This window comes from Marmota flaviventris, chromosome 16, assembly GCF_047511675.1.
Source record: "Marmota flaviventris isolate mMarFla1 chromosome 16, mMarFla1.hap1, whole genome shotgun sequence".
In the NCBI taxonomy this organism is placed as follows: Eukaryota; Metazoa; Chordata; class Mammalia; order Rodentia; family Sciuridae; genus Marmota; species Marmota flaviventris.
Genome location: NC_092513.1, coordinates 50,061,149 through 50,075,906, shown reverse-complemented (window position 1 = coordinate 50,075,906; position 14,758 = coordinate 50,061,149).

Sequence of the window (14,758 nt, the reverse complement as noted above, 5' to 3'; positions counted from 1 at the left end):
AATTTGTCTTGTGGAGCAAGGATGAAAAGACATTTGGGGTTTGAAATTGCTCCAGTCAACTTAGTTCTTCCTTTAATATATCTGGAGATAAGTAGATGATAACCATTTAAAAAGTAATATGTCTAGAGCAGAGTATATAATATAACTAATACCAGCTAGTAAAAACAGAGGCCCATTAAATGATCATTTCATTCTCGGATTTTCACCTAATTCCCATTAAATTGCTGCTTAGGGGAAAAAAAACTTTTTTTTGTCCATATTCTCTTAGATGGTATATAAATTACAGAAGAAAATTTTGTTTCAATAAGAAATGTCTCATTAGGGAACAACAGATTATATAGTTTGAGTTACAGTCAGGCATTACCTGGCACAGAGTAGGCACTCAAAATATTTATTAAATTAATAAGTAAGTGAACACACACATCACACATAGTAGCAAGGTTGGAGAAAAGAGGAATGAGAAGTGAGAAACAGAGTTGAGAGAAGGGGTAGAGGAGGTAAAGATGCAGCCTTTGATTCCCTCCAGGTTCATTATTTGTTGTGGGTCATCCAGAACAAACTTAAAATTCTGACCGGCACCCTTTAATCACGAAATGATTTTCTTGATACTTTCCTCTTCTTTTGGCTGTTGTATTCAAGAAATGACTCAAAAATAAGTTTAAATTAAATTTTAGTTATGCAAAGCACACTTGAAAAATGCAGTTGGCTTCCCCCTTACCAGCACATATAATGTGAAATGTATCCCAAAATAAAATAGAAATGCCTTTTGGATTATATTATGATTTCAAGCATATGCACTTCATAGCCCACTTCATTCCAAGAGTCTTGAGAAACAAAAATGAATAAATTGTAGCCTTCTCCTCTAGGAGCTTACAAGACTTTTGAAAATATGATAAAATGATACCAAAGGCTATCGGTCTTCACCAAAAAAAACACGTTTTTGTGAGTTTGGAGCAGAGTAAGAACATCTCAAAGTGAGGGAATGATTGGAAGCCACTGGAAGAGGGGTCAAGGAGGGTCTCTGCATTTTATGAGAAAGGTTCCCTGCTGAGGTTGCCCAAGTGTCCATCCTGCTGGGAAGAACAGCATTTAAATAGCACACTTGAGCCCCGGCCAAGGGGGAAGAATAGAGACACAGAGATTTGTGTCTAAATTCAGGATCTTGGGGCTTGAAAAGTCCAGAAGTGGCTGCGTTGAATTTTTTTTACAGAGTAGATTTAGAATCAAAGGGAGCCCCTTGCATGGTGAGAAAGATGAAAAAATTCCAGCGGATGCAGTCACTGTGACTCTAGAATTAGATCCTTCCCTGAAATTGACTCATATCAGAGATACAGATGGCAGAAGAGAATGAGGTCAAAGGTAACATTACCATCTATAGCTCCCTTGAAATGATAAAAGTGAAACCATATTGAATTCATAGCAATATAGTACTTGTCATAATGATTTGATAATACTGCATAATACAATAATATTGTATCCGAGCCTGACAGAGAGTAAGCTCTCATAAGATTTGTGTTGAGAGCTAGAGCACAGCTAAGCAACAGAGTGCTTATGTAGCACTAGTAAGACCTTGATTTCAATCCCTAGCACTGCAAAAACTAAATAAACAAAAGTAATTCCTATAAAGTAATTCTTGTTGAAATAAAGAGCAAAATATCAATATAAATGGATGAAAACTGCCTCCATCCTACAATGAATATAACATAGCCATAGTTTTTATGTAAATTCCTCTTTTCCTCACAACATTTGAGTCCCCAAATATATACAAAATGCCATCTCCCCTCTATTTTTTATTCTCAGTTCCATTCCTTTCCCAGTGCAGGAGCTCCCCACCTACCCTGCCATTTTTTTTTTTTTTTTGCCAAGTTTTGCCTATAAATCTTTCAATCCATTGAAACTACACGATAGAAATGGAGTGGCGAGGACCCAGATCCTGAACTAGCCAAATCTGCAATCCAGCATCATAATGTGGTTGACGGGTGAGCATGCAGCAGGTTTCCTTTTGCCTAGGCAATAGGAAGGACAGACTTTTGCTACCCCTTGGTCCTTTTTTTCCTAGATCCTACCACCTCAGTGGTAAATGAAACTCAAAAGTGCCCAAGGGGAAACCACACACCTAGAGTTTCCTGTGGCAGGTTATTTCCTAATGGTGGTAGTCCCCAGTACACCCTGTCATACCTCAAAAGCCAGCATGAGGACAAAAAGTTGCTCAAAATTCTAATGTTTATAATAATTAAAATGTTACCTGTCATTGGGTGTTGGTCTTTTTAAAAAATATACACTTATTTAAGAGTTAAGACTTGAGAAAAATACAGGTTTTGGGATTAGATCTAAGCTCAGATCCCAATCTCAGCTTGCTCTGTTCACATGACCTAGGGTAAATGAAGCTGTTTCCTTGTTAATATATGTGTACAATATTGTTATAAGGAGTAGAAATAACACAAGAAAAAGTGCCTGGCTCCATAAAAGGTACACAAAAAAAATTGGTAATTACTTAATGTAATAGTGTAATGAGCACAAAATTTGGCATCAAAATCCTTTGTTAAAACTCTGGTCTGTGTTTCCATCCATGACTCTTTTTGAAAAAAAATTATTGTAGTTGTAGATGGACAGGATACCTTTATTTTATTTCCTTATTTTTATGTGATCCTAAGGATCAAACCCAGTTCCTCATACATGCTAGGCAAGCACTCTACCACTAAGCTGCAGCCCCAGTCCCCAACCATGACTCTTAACATTCACACACAAACTGATTGCTCCCACTGTTAGGTATTTATTAGTTTAAGTCTTTTCCTCCTAGAAATTCCTTCTCTCTCTCATTTGGTCCAATGAATTCGTTGCCATGTTAATCGTTACTTCCCTGAAATTGACCTTTTCTTTTAGACAATATCCACCACCACATTTTGCATTTTGGCCATATGTATTTGAGCACAGCCAATTTAGAACTTAAAGTAGGCTGTCTTAGTTTTTCTCCTGAATTGATTTATTTGCAAGTCTTGTCTTCCAAACAGAATTGGAAACTACCAGAGTGTAAGTATATGATCTTACTTCTTGGTATAAAGGTTCAGAGGTATTTAATGGGTACAGTAGACAGTTTTTCCTATTTAAGAGCAACTTGAGAGTAAGACTTTTCTAATTATAAAAGATATATAAGTTCATTAATAATGAAAGTTCCATAACTACTCCATCTTCTAATCCCACATGTCCTTAATTCTACCCAAATTAAGGATTTCATGTATATCTTTGAGATTTTTCTCAAATGAAGCATACCTCTTTAATACAAAAAAAAATGTGCATTTAAAAGTCTTTATAGCATTTCCAAATTGCCCCTTGAGAAGTTTGTAGGAGTTAAGAATTTGAATTTTCAAAGGCTGTGTTTGGTGGCAGGGAAGAGGCATTTACCAGTGAGAAGAATTAGTGCAGCTTTCATATCTCAGTACAACTTATGATTCTCCACACTTTTCCAATTACACAGCATATAATGTTCATTTGTTTACCTCACTGAGTCAATTTCTCAGGAAGGAAGTCAACTGCTGGCCCTGCTTTTCCTAGAGATAGGCATTGCTCACAGTTTGTGGATATTGCTTTGGAACTCTTACACAGATTGTGCATAGACACAGATGTAATGTAAATGGAATCATGCTGTAACCTGATCTCTAACTTTTTTCATTTAACAATATTTTCCTCTTTCAGAATGTGACAGATTTAATAGAAAAAAGGACTAGGAGAATGTACTATCATAATTTTTAAAAACCTTGACTAATAGACACATATACATATATAAATTTATAGCTTTCAAATAAAATTAATTATGATTTAATTTTTAAAATTATGATTTAATTAAAAAAACCCTGGGTAGTCTCACTTTTGCTGATAACTTCTATCAAGAACCCCTCTGAAGTTATCACCAAAAGTGAAACTACCCAGGTTTTTTTAAATTAAATCATAATTTTAAAAAAATCATAATTAATTTTTGTGTTAAATGGGCATAATAGCTATATTATCGAGCTCAAAATATTAGAGCACCCTATGGGGTACAGTATATTAAGTGCACTGAATTATAAAAATGTTTTATAATTTAAATACTAATGTATTTTACTGTGATATTTTCATGGACAGCTTTAAAAGAATTACCTTCTTTCTTGCCTTATTGTATATAACCTTATCTTGAAGATTCTAGATCATTTTTGTCTGTGATTACCTTTTTCGTTTTTAGTTACCTAGTCAGACTGCTTTTTCTAAAATAGCTTTTAAATTGTTTATGGTAGTAAGATATACATAAAATTAAGCATTTTGACCAACTTAAGTGTCCTATTTAGTGGCATTAGTACATCTGCACTGTTATGTAACCATCACCACCCATCTCTTAAAATTTTTAAATTATCCCTGAAAATCTGTACCCCTTAAACATTCCCTATTATCTGATAATGGCTACTTGCCCCCCCCCCCCTTCTTCTCTGTTTTGTTGCTTCACTCAGCAAAAAAGCTCATTTCTTCTCCTTCCACTACCTTAAAAAATATATTTCCAAAATAAATCATTCTAATTTGGTCTCAATTTGTATGTTTAATTAACATTTAAGTTACATTAACTATATGAATTTACAATTAAACCTCAATGATTCTTTGATTCTAAAAAAGGCTGTAATCGTCCAGGCAGTCATCATTATTCACATTCGCACTTAAGGGCAAGAATCTGCAAAATTATCTTTTCCTTAGCTCCCTGTATTCTTACTAGCTCCTTGTATTCTTAGTGTAGAGAACAAGGTATAGTGTGCGCCTAGCTTTCTTTTTAGGGACATGTATGAGAGTAAGAGCAAAAATTCCTTTTCGTTTGGGTCAGTCCTCTTTCCACAGTATAATTCCAACTGAGGATTACTGCTGCTCCGCTTCTCATTGACCAAGCCTCTCCGGGGGAAAACTGCAAGGGAGGAAATTGCAAAGGGACACGATTTTGCGAAGGATTCTTCTACTCAGGATGCGGTACAGCACAGCCGACTTTATAATAAACGACGGGGACTGTATTCTCTTTTAGCAGATAACTTAATGCAAATTTAATTGATTCCAGGTTTAAAAAAATATTAATAAATACTACTTATATTGCTCTACAGTCCACACTCCCGGCCGCTATTTCATTCTCTTCAACCGCCCCCTGAAAACAGTGTTTTCATTTCAGAAAAGAGAAAGGAGTGCTCCAGGAGCTACAGGACCCACGGAGTCCCAGGACTTGATTCACAAATCCGCAGCGTTGTCATCACGCCGAACTTCAGCTTCGGGGAAGACAGCGGCCCGGCAGTCCACGGCCACAACTCCCTAACCTGGAGTTCCCCAGATAACCCACCTGCCTGGGATTCCCAGGCAGCGTTCCCTCCCTGTGCGGCCGTCTGAGCCGCAATCAGCCGCCCTTCACCCGCCCTCCCCAAACCAGGAAAACCACAAGGATCTGGTGTGTGTCCGGATTTACAGAGCGAGGCTACTCAAGTCTCCTCAGCCTATGGGCTACCCAAGAACTCGGACTAGGTAGGCACTGTGTGGCTGAGTCTGTAGATTCCTACGCCCACTCGGACTAAGGTGGTCTCAAAGCGCACAGCGGCTGGCTGGCGGGAACCTCTGCTCAAAGGCCACTCTAGCCAGGCTGGGAGCCGGCAATCTCGTTGCTCCCGGCTTGACGTCATCATCCGGCGCCGCCATTCTTTAGTTTGCCCGAAGCGCGGGTGCGGTGTTCCGCGAGCTGGCGGCGGGAGGGTGCGGTCCTGACCCGATACTATTCTTTTCCTTCCTTTTCCTGAAATTTCTTTAATTTAACTTGGGGTAAGGCGAGACAGTGGGGTGCAAGCCGCGGCGTCCACTCCCGGCTCCGCCGGCTCCTGGGAGGTAGGAAAAGGCGCACTACCTTCCCTTTCCGTAGGTCCTATGCTGTCCGCCTCGGCTTATTCGTCGGTGAGTCCGTGGACCCAGTTTTCTGGACGCCTTGATGCCGGGCTCGGGGAGCTCAGCTGCACAGTGCCTGCGGTTAAGTCCAGTTTCTCTCTTCGTTTAACCTGGCAGGTGTCTCCAGAAAAGGAGCTGCTGAAGTGGGAGGGCGGGACTGGTTTATTCCCAGTGACAGGGTTCCCGCTCCGCCTCCTAAATGGCCAGGTGTTGGAGCAGCTTGTTCACCGCCCTTTGACCCTTAGTATCTCACCCTAAGAGATGGAAAAGGAGCTCCTAAGTGGGAAAAGGCAAACAGATCACCTTTGGGAAAGGTTGCCAGCTGCTCTTTTATTCTTGGTCAGTGAGAAAAGGTAGTTTGAGCATATCGGAAACATTCTGGAGCACTTTCACTTTACTTCATTTAGCTGTTAGAATAACACTATTTTATGTAGAAGCAGGATTAAATACAAATGTGTCTAAGTCCTTAACCACCCTACTGCAGTGACTCCTGAGAGTAAAACTCACAGATGCCCCTTGTTCTGTAAAACTCAGGATCTTTCTGTAGTCGTTGGCTGAAAGCACAGTACCATCATCAGCTTGTCACAGTGTACCATTGCTTTAAGAGTACAGTATTTGAAATGCTGCCAGCATGCTGTAGTATTAGAGTCACAACTGTCAAGATTTTTCTTTTATGATTTGTTAAGTGAGGGTTCTGGTCCTACAGGTCTCAGAAGGTATAGTTATAAATGCCCACATGGGGCCCCTAAGGATGACCCAGTAAAGTACAGGTGAGGTCTTGGTGCAGAGCATTTGTCGAGAAGGCATTCCCTTTCCGGCTTCAGTTCACATACAGCAATTTCATATATGTTCCTGTCCCCCCTAGAAAGAGGGAAGAGATCTTGATTTCTTTGATTAAATCTTCTCATTTTATTTGTTGGAAGTTAATCAATTTTTGATACTGTGTTGGCCAAGTAGGTATTCAGTCACCAGTTTGTGATTCTAATTCTATTTTAAAACAAGCAGAGCCAAGACATATAAAAGACCACATTAAAAAAATCTCTTTTTACCTATGTTTCTAGCCATAGGTGGGTCTTAAACCAGGAGAAGGTGGTAGGCCCTTTCCTCATCCACATTTGCTCCTTACCACACACTTGCTAGTGCTCTAATGTCTTCAGGTAGCTCAACTGGCCTGCAACCTAGTTTGTGAATAGGTGGTTCCTACTTGGAAACACAAGGATATTTAAGCTCTGGTTATCTTGTGGGTGATGTGGCCAGGTGGTCGTGAATGATTATACCTCCCATTTACCATCAGAACTCAATCTTGCATTCTGCACTTCGAATTTCTGTTGATTTCTGAATCTTTGTCTGCTTCAAGGTGGAATCCTTTGGACTCTTGAGCCTCAGATAGTCCTGTTAGGCCACTTTATCTTAGAAGGTTAATTTCTTTAACCCTGTTCCTTGAATCATCCTAATAGTCTTTGAAAACAACTCCCTAGAGAGAAAAGAATATGGGCTGCCCCTCATGGTTCTGATTCCTGTGGATGGTTCCAGGAGGGAAGCCATCCATCTAGGCTTTCCTTCTTTGGGATTATTCAGAGACCTGAGTGCCTAGGGCCACCTGCTGCCTCAGCCCATGTGAGAAGGCAGGAAACCTGGGACTCATGCAAGGGCAGGGCATTTGCTAACACCTGAGTATGAATTTCTTCATATAATCTTTTTTGCTGCCTTAGAGAGAAGTAAGATTTATCAATCTGCTATCATCTGAGACTAAGGCAATAGTCTGTTTCCCTATGCAGTCACCTCTCCATTTCCACAGGTTCCAAATCTATGAATTCAACCATCTGAAGACCAAAAACATTAGGAAAAAGATTGCATCTGTCCTAAATATGTACAGAGGTTTTTTTTGGTCAGTATTCCCTTAAAAAACTAGTAACAACTAGTCACACAGCCTTTGCAATGTATTAGGTATTCTAAGTCATCTGATAATCTAAAATATACGGGAAGATGTATATTATATACAAGTACTATGCAATTTTACATAAAAGACTTGAACATCCACAGAGACCCCTGGAACCAACCCCCACTAATACCAAGGGATAACAGCCTAACCCCATCTTTATTACCTGTCTTTGAAGAAGATAATTTAAACGGTTTCCAGGGCTGTGAAATTACTTGAGTTGTCCAGTGTCTGTCCAGTTCACAGCCTTGTGACCCTACTTGGTTCTTTGCTGCTTTTGGCTGAAGTAAACCAGTGTCCATCACCACCGTACATCTAACACAAATAGGACCATAGCCCTGCCACCCTCTCTCAGAGAGTTGCAGCACTTTCCAGTCTGCCTGTGTGCTGCCACAGCCCACTCCTGAGCCCAGGTCAACGCGTGCCTGCTTGGGAGCCTGAGGTGAACAGGCTTAGCTTCAGGATGTCCTAATTGCTTGTAGGTGCTTAGACTTTAGTGACATTATTTATTTGAATTTCCAAACAATTCTGTCCCACAACTTTTCCCTAAAATTCAAAATTGTTATTTTTTTTTCTAACTGAAACTTCAGGGTACAAGCCTGATTCTGTAAAGATTAAGACAAGTTTGTTGATAACCCCTCAAAGAAGGACACTCACCAGGCCTGAGCTTGCCAGTGGTAAGGCTCAGGTTCTGTCATCCTGTAATTAGTATGAAATGTCCTCTGCCCTCCACAGCCATGGTACCATACCCTCAAGGAAATTCTGCCAAATACAGACAATATTTTATCAAAGGAATGCAACAAAATAAACAGTACATATCCTGTGCACATTTTTATTTTATAGTTGACAGTTAATGTAAAGAACAGTAGCAGCATCCAAATTTAAGTGAAGTTAAACATATCTAAGTAAAAGTATAATATATTATGTGGAGGAAGAAACTCACTCTTGGAAGTCTGGTTGATTAATGAGCACCATTAACAAGTTCACAGTTTCAAAGGTCAAAGTTATAGATCTGATTATGTGCAGTGTAACACACTTCATTGATTTTTAGGTCCTTTTCCTTACGCAAGACTGATTTTTCAAATGCCATGTGTTCTATGATTTATAAAATTTTAAATTCTCCAAAATGTCTTTAATTATCATTGCATTTGTTTTGGCATTTTTTAGTTTAATCGAGGTCGCTCAGCAATCATTTCTCTTTCAGATGTTGTACTGCTAATTTTAGGAATAATATGTGAAGGACTTAAAACAATTTAACTGGAGCTCTGAACAAAAAACAAATCAAGTTAAACTAAACGAATTAGCCCTAATGAAAGATCCATAAATTAAGAGAGAAACTAAGCAGAATATAGAAAAACAAATTAAATTAGATTTTTTTATTCTAAAATGTTTTCTATCATGACTTGAGGATTCTACTGGATGAGGATGTTAGCCAAGAAATCACTTACTTAGTTAATTTTGTGAATTGACAAACATAGTCTGTTGAACTTATTTCTCTGGCTTCATGAAATCTCCTTTCCCATTTTTAGGTGTGCACATGATGAAAATGATACTACATTAGGGCTTCCCAATACAGCCCCCCTACTGTTTTTAATTACAAAAATGTCTTTCTAGGTATACGTCCAAAAGAACTGAAAACAGGGCCTTAATGAGCTATTTGTTCACCCGTGTTCATAACTGCATTATCACAGCAGCCAAAAGATGAAGTGACCCATGTGACCTTTGACAGTTGAATGTATAAACAAAATATGGTATGCGCCCAACGGGATAGCTTCCAACTTTAAAAGGAAGGATATTCTGACACTTAAGAACATTATGATAAGTGAAGTAAACCAATCACAAAAGGTTAAGTTCTGTGTGATTCCACTTATAAAAGGCACCTGGACTGTTCAGATTCATAGACAGAAAGTAGAAATGTGTTTGCCAGGCTTGGGCTGGAGGAAATGAAGAGTTAGTGTTTAATGGGTACAGAATTAGAATGAGTGCAGTTTAGAATGATGAAAATTTCTGGAGATAGAGGTGGTAACAGTTCTATAATTACTTGAATATACTGAATTTTTTACTTAAAATGATTGAAATAGTAAATTTTACATTGTGTGTGTGTGTGCACGCGCACATGTGCATGGATTTTTTTTTTTTTTTTTTTTTTTTTTTTTTTTTGTACCAAGGATTGATCTTAGGGGAGCTTAATCAGTGAGCCACATCCGCAGCCCTTTCTGAAATTTTGAGACAGGATCTCACTAAGTTGCTTAGGGCCTCACTAAATTGCTGACACTGTTTGTTTGCTTGTTTTAAGAGAGAGAGAGAATTTTTTTTTAATATTTATTTTTTAGTTTTTCAGCAGACACAACATCTTTGTATGTGGTGCTGAGGATCGAACCCGGGCCGCATGCATGCCAGACAAGAGTGCTACCGCTTGAGCCACATCCCCAGCCCGCTGACACTGTTTTTGAACATGTAATCTTCCTGCCTCAGCCTCCTGAGCAACTGGAATTATAGGCATACACCAAAGTCCCCAGCACTACATTTATCTTATCACACACACAAAAAAAAATGTTTAAGTATTTGTGGGCAGAAGATACTTGGACAGTTTTTGAACTCTTGGGACTACCCTGTCTGTTTTAATCAGTAGACGGCCTCAGAGCACTGAACTACTCCGTGATCACTGATCACAGGGCTTGTCGTCAAGTATTTTCTCACTAGACTGATAGGCCTGGCATGGCTAGGAGAGCTATGTTGTTCAGCTGACAGCAAGAGAATATTTATGCCTGAGGTCATGGGAATGCACAAAGCTACATTTGAGTCGTGCCACCTTGAATCTTCTAGCACTGGTGCTGACAGTGGTGACAGTGAAAAAACAAAACTGCCTTGGAAAAATGCTTTCTGCATTGTTACCATCATACCCCAGAGCTAGGCAGGATGGCCATTGACCTGGAACCAGCCAGAATGTGTGCTCAGCTCACGATGATGATGATGCCCTGATTATGTGATCTCAAGTGAATAAAACAGTATGTTCTGCTGCATTGTTTTTCAGCCTCAGAGAGTGAAATATTGATAGTATTAGGCTGATGGCTTCCACAGCTGTCAATTTTTTGTCTTCTTTATACTAGTAAAGTGACAATGGCACAGATCATCCACAAACAGAATATGAATGTGTCCAGCATTCGAAAGGCTCACACGATGCTTCAAGTCAAATCCCCAGAGCTCCTCACATGCAGGCTCCAGAATTGTGCAGTTTCAGTTTTATGGGTTTGATTAAAAGAAAGAAAATAAATTTAGTATATGCTGCCTAAAACTTAGGGCTGCTGTTCCTCTCAGTTGAATGAAACACTTGTTATAGATTTCAAATTATTCTCAGTTGCCCTGTTTCTGGTCTCCTTTGTCTGCAGAGTAGACTTGATGGCTCTTAGATGACTAGAAACTCTTGGAGGACAGGACCTATGGCTTAATCATCTTTGTCTCTTCCATTCCTAACCCATTCCTAACTTGATAATATCGTATTAAAGAGTGAACCAGCAGGTGCTCATGTTGTTCTGCCCATTGAGAGGTCCCTCACCCCAGTTCCACAAAGAGATTTGACTGACTCTGACTTATTTGCTTCATCTAATTACTGAGGCACGTAATAAGACCTATTGGGGGGGGGGGATGCCTGGGGACTGACCCCAGGGCCTTGCACATGCTGTGTATATTAGGCCAGCACTCTAATACTGAGTATATCTTTAGCCAACAATTCCAATTCTTGCTTCCCTTCTCTACTTCATGAAATCTCCTTTCTCTGGATCTCAGTCTTCTGTGAAGACAAAGCCATGTGATAAGATTTCTTCTGCCTCCCCTATTGTGGGACACTGTGATTGTATGTATTATGTATGACACCAGAAGAAATCTTTTTACAGAGCCCGTCCCTTTTTCTAACAAGTTTATTAACCAGATGATCACCAAAAGAATTAAAGCAAGATTTACCTTGGATAATCTTAGTTACTAATAACATATCTCTGAATGAACATGAATAGACTCTTAAAAATAGTCTTGTCATTGTATTACTTATTATTTGATGATGACAGTGGCAGCAACCAATATGTATTAAGTGTTAACTAACTGCCTCATTCTGGGCAGAACTGTTAAATTCTTTAATGAGTATTTTCCAACTCAGGCCTTGTAACAACTGTGACATATGTCCAGTTAGTCTGTTTTAACTCCAAGGAAACCAAGAAAGAAAAGGGAATAGTTTAAAGTCACTTGATCAGAACCAAGAATTAAATCTGGGCTCCCCAGAGCTGCCATTGTGAGCCATTATGGTCCTTAGTTGAAATGGAATAGCCATAGAAAAAGGTATATGCAATATCTGACTAGTAAACTGGAAAGAAACCACCAGAAAAGCCCATAACCTGCACTGTGACCAGTATTCCATGTTTCTTACCTCAGACGTTTAGAGAAAGAATGAAATTCTTACAAATCATTTTGTAAGCCCCGACAATAAGTCTGTTTTCCTAATATTTAGGACTAGTTCTCAAAAAGAAATTAACTCAGGAATTCAAATTTTAATTTTTTTCTATTAAGAGATTTTTAGAGAGCAACCTCCTCTTCTTTGTAAGTAGCTACCAACTTTAAATTTTTTAGCATCATCCTGTTTGTTTAGCTTAAGATTTTTAAAAGTTGACTTTTTATACTTCTAGTTTTGTTTATTTTATTTTTTTATGTGGTGCTGAGGATCAAACCGAGTGCCTTACGTGCACTAGGCAAACACTCTACCACTGAGCCACAACCCCAGCCCCTGGTTGTATTTCTTTAAAAAGCATTCTTGCTTCTGTCATTCCTGACCAGTACCCTTTAAAGAGCACTGAGCAGTGGGTCGCATGCCAGAAGCAATGAGAAAGACATGGCATGGTTCTTTGCTTTATGTACTTTATTTTTGCACATAAAGCAAAACTTGGAGGTATGAATTTTGGTGTATTCATGTCCATGAGAAAATTCTCTGTCTAGATAACTGAATCTCTGGTGTCCCCTGGATTAGCTTTTAACTATGTGAAAATGAAAGTTGTCAGTTTTCTCAAAGTACTTTTGGATATAAGTGGCAACCTTTTATTCAATAACAACAGTTGAAACCCTTGCTTATATAACAGCATCTAGTCCTGAGCCAATCCTTTGAAGCTCATCATAGAAAAAAAAAGGGTTGGGGGGCTGGGGTTGTGGCTCAGAGGGGGAGAGCACTGGCCTAGCATGGGTGAGCCACTGGGTCCGATCCTCAGTACCACATAAAAATGGAATAAAGGTATTATGTCCACCTACAACTAAAAAAATAATAATGTTTTAAAAAAGGAAAAAAAGGGTTGAAAACCAAGCAAAGGAGATAGCTCAAGTTCCCAGTGAAAATCCTGATGACTACTCTGTACATTTTCATTTTTGCTCATTTTATAGGACAGTAGTTAACTGCAAGAGAATACTGGTGGAAGAAGAATGTTAAGATGTTTCTGAAAGAAATAATATTAAGTTTATCCCAGTTTGGGAGAAGAGGCCTCAGGCTATGTCCAGGGACCTGGCATTTTCTGCAGCAGGGCCTGTAAGTCAGTCCTTTGGCAAGTCCCTGGATGGTCATGATCCATCAGTTCAAAGACCATTTGAAGTTCCTTAGCACTGCTAATTTGTGATTCAGTCATCACCAACTCTGATCTTTACAACAAATGAATAAGTTAGATAAACTAATGCTTGAATTCCTGTTCAATTATTTGATTTGTTCACTTCTATGGCATGCACTCCAGCCTTTCAGATGGGTAGCCTTAAATTAATAAAACTTATTTTTTCTTATGTCGTATTGCACATGATGGCTACAAATATAGTTTGAAATATATTAATTGTATTCTCCACAGCATCCGATCTGGCCTTCAACTACTCCCTTTGTGGTAATAGGACTTAATATGTCTTCTATATCATGCAAATCATTTCATCACCTGTTTTAAAGACCCAACCAACACAATCGTTGAGGAGGAAGAGTTTATTTGAGGGCTCCATTCCTTAGGGCTTGAGGTGAGGCTGAACATCATGGTTGGAGAGGGTGGCAGAGGGAAGCAGCTCACATCAAGGTGATCAGGAAGCAAATAGAAACTCCACTCTCCAGAGACAAATGTATACACCAAAGCCACACCCTAATTAATTCCCTCCTCCAGCCACACCCTACCACTTCAGTTAACTACTCAGATAATCCCTACCCGGATTAAATCACCAATTGGGTTAAGACTCCTAACCCAATAATTTTTCCTCTGAACCTTCTTGCATTGTCTCACACGTGAGTTTTCAGGGGACACCTCACATCCAAACCATAACATTACCTTAAAGGAAAATCATGAATTTATAAACAAAGGATTGATCAATGTATTTTCAAATACTTACCTCCTTGTCACTAAGATTTATATGATGAATGAAAGATGACAAGTGCTACAAATTTATCTGGCTTTTCCTGTGTAACAGTTCAGTTTTGACCTATTTGCCCTATAGACTAAGGCACTCCCTGTGGTCTTACAAGTATTCATAGCCCATTAGTAATTATGTCTCCAATGCACTAGGAACTTCAACTTTGTGCAGAGCTGTTCCAAGACATGGCAGTGTGTTCCTCATAGTGTTCTGGGACTCTGCTTTAAAATCACCTAGGGTGCTTACAATAGTGACTGTTTCTTGGTCATGCCTCCAGGCACAGTGGATCAGAATGTGGGGCAGAGAGAATTGACACCACAAGTTCTCTGTGTGATTGTGGTCCTTACAGATATTTAAGAACCACTATCCAGAGGGTTGGGCCAGCCACAGACATTCCCATGTACTTCAGGATCCTAGCTGTGAGGAATCTTCTGAACCATAGAATGTTGGCTTCAACACAAGAACAAAAATATTTGCACTTCATCT